Source organism: Cricetulus griseus, unplaced genomic scaffold (genome assembly GCF_003668045.3).
Source record: "Cricetulus griseus strain 17A/GY unplaced genomic scaffold, alternate assembly CriGri-PICRH-1.0 unplaced_scaffold_15, whole genome shotgun sequence".
Taxonomy (NCBI): Eukaryota; Metazoa; Chordata; class Mammalia; order Rodentia; family Cricetidae; genus Cricetulus; species Cricetulus griseus.
The window spans coordinates 35,325-38,377 of NW_023276864.1; the positions used below are offsets into that span (position 1 = coordinate 35,325).

A 3,053-nucleotide genomic window follows, 5' to 3' on the forward strand; every position below is an offset into this window, starting at 1 on the left:
GAAAAACAATTGTTGTACTTTATTCACCAGAAAAGACTGCTTAGACATGGATTTAAGTCAATAGAAAGTCTTTATTAACTGGCCAGGAACTACATGGAGTGTTCAGGATCCCAGGGCAGCCCTGAGCCTTTCTCAGGGTGAGCTTTTAAGCACAAACACCATGTTTTAGGTTGCAATACTTCAGTTAACAACAGCAGTTAGCCAGAAGCAGAACTACAGAAGCCAAAAAGCAAGGTTAGTACACTTAAGAGACTTTTCCAGAACTATGGACTTTGATCAATTGGGGCTTTGTTTTAGTTTTAGCAGGTAGTGTTGTCTACAAGGCTGAGTTTTACAGCCTGAATGGTACTTTCATCATGGAGTCAGTTGTGTTAAGGTCTAGGTCCCTGTTATACAATGATATAAATGGTGGATAATTCTTCATAAGAAACCCTGTTAGGTGAAGTGAGAACATTTGGACTATTTGGAGCATTTTAGCATTTGCAGCATGTACCTGAATGGACCATGGGCTAAGTCATAAAAATAAGTCCCCAGAAATTTCCAAAACATAATACTCATACATAACATGTTCCTTCCAAACAATGGGATAAATATAAAAATTAAATTAGTAAAATTATCTTTATTCATAGGTAACATGATTGCTTATACAGAAAAATATTTTGTTTCACAAAAAATACTAGATCTAATAAGTGAATTTAACAAGGCCAGTATTAAAAACAAACAAACAAACAGAAGAATTATAAAGCCAGATTTGGTGGCGTATGCCTTTAATACCAATATTCTGGAAGCAGAGGCAGGCAGATCTCTGGGAGTTCGAAGCCAACCTGGTCTACAGAGCATGAATTCCAGGACAGCCAGGGCTATATAGAGAGACCCTGTCTCAAAATGGCAAAAATAAATAGATAAATAAATTAAATAAATAAATTAGAAAATGAAAATTAAATAACATTGATAATAACATCAAAAATATAAATCATGGGTGGAGATACAGCTCAGTGGTGAAACTGGCCATAGAAATGTTGTCATGATGGATAGAAGGGATGGAGAATGGAAAGTTGAGAAAAAGACACACAGTCTGTTCATTTATGACATAGGAACCAAGGTGATTCTGTGGGAAAAGGAATGTTTTTCACAAATTGTATTCCACAAATTTCAGCTGCCTTGGGCTCCCCAAATGCCAATCTTTGATTCTTCAATTCACTATAATACACACACACACACACACACACACACACACACACAGAAGATTTAAAACAAAATTGTGCCCCTTCTGTTTCTCTTCAAGGATCTCTCTTGGTATTTAGGCCCCCTTCTCTTGTCCCACTTTCCTGAGCCCCTTTCCCCTTTCCACCTGATTCCTTGCATCCTTGGCCCTGGAGAGAATCCCCCTCAAAGAAGAGCCCACCCCAGAAGCTCAACCTGCTCTGGGGCCCTATGACATGAAGTGTCAGGGGCCACTCATTATCCTTCCTCAGTGTTCCTCAAAGTTATACTTGATATAGTTCTTACTTCTTCACCTGATGGACGAGCCAGCATACCTGCGCTGGAGATCAGGCTCAATCTGTTTCTTAAATGAGATGCCATCCAGGCACGGGACTCCTGGAGAATGGTATCCACAGAAGTCGCTGTATTCTACTGCAGAACATGTGTAACCATAACACTGCTTGGGAGACTCTGGTAATAATGAAAGAATGGGGGAGGGGGGAAATAAGAACTAATTTATAACTGGAGCTCCAAGTAAGGATGAAGTTGAGAAAGGGTGAGGACACTGGTTTATGTTAGGAGACAGAGATGGACATCTAGCCATGGTCATGCCAGGAAAAGAGAGGAGGCTATTCTAAGCTCAAGTTGGTACAGTCTGGCCATGTACGAGAAGTACTCCATCCCACTGGCTGATGGGCCACTAGACACCCAGGATATGATTCAATTGAACATCAGCTGCCCCTCTGACAAGGAAGAAGAAAAGCCCACAAAGGATATCTTTGAGAAGGAAGACAAGGACAAAAAAGCCAAGGAAGATGCTATCCAGAGACCCCAATCAAGAATATACCAACTCTACTGGAATAGACCTACACCAAAAAAGAACCCAAGGAACAGAATGAGGCTGCTAAAAATAGAACAGGAGATTCTGAAATTTATTAATGACAAAAATTAGTTCAACAAATTCCCTCAAATGACCTCATTATGATTGGATGCTATTATACCAGATATGTTGGGACAGATCACAAAGCTGATCAAACTGGAAAAGCTGTCATCATCAACAAAACCCTGAATAGAGGTTCTCAAACATATAAAAGATGAGAATACAGAATTTCAACAAGGATTCAGTCTCAAGAACGATGAGGCAAATATGGATTGAAATGATAAGCAGATCAGAGTTCTATTGCAGAATGGAAGGAGGAGAAAGTCAATAGAAGACAGAGGAGGGATATCAAAGGGTCTGAGAGACTATTTGCCTGACAGAATGGCCAGAACAGATATCTAAATGACATGCGGGGGATGGTTAGGAAGGGTTGAGCTGTACCTCAAGCAGCCGACAAAGTAGCACAGACATCAAACTCAAATCCTAGAGCCGTAGCCTTGGAGGAACACAAACTCAGATGTCTCTGTTCAGAGTATATGACCTGGTCACCAAAGCCAGCCAGCAGCTTCAGTAGAATCTCCATCCTTACCTGAGGTGACAGCATTGGCAGTAATAAAAGGTGACAGAACAGAAAAGGCCAGGTATGGCACTAAGTGCCCCCAAAGTGTGCAAACAGGGCACCCAGGTCTGTCCATGCCACCCAGCAACAGCAACAAGCAGAACTTTCTGCTCCCACACCCCTGCTCCTCAACAATAGCCACCCTTGAAAATAACATGATTTCATGAGCAGATGACCTCAGCAACACCTTTGGACAAATGAGCCTTAGCTGCCAAGGTTCTATTGAAACAGCTGACAACCTAGGCTCTGTTCTAGCCCCCACTTATCTCCCAGTATCCTCAGCAAGCTATCTTCATCAAAACAGCCCCTCCCTACTTCTAGCTTTATTCCACCTCTAGCCACCTACTTAAC

General features: G+C 41.5%; 1 pseudogene; it reads left to right on the top strand.

Annotated features, from left to right (window-relative positions):
- Positions 1-1,691: 1,691 nt before the first annotated feature.
- On the top strand, positions 1,692-2,840 carry LOC113838790 (annotated as a pseudogene).
- Positions 2,841-3,053: the final 213 nt, after the last annotated feature.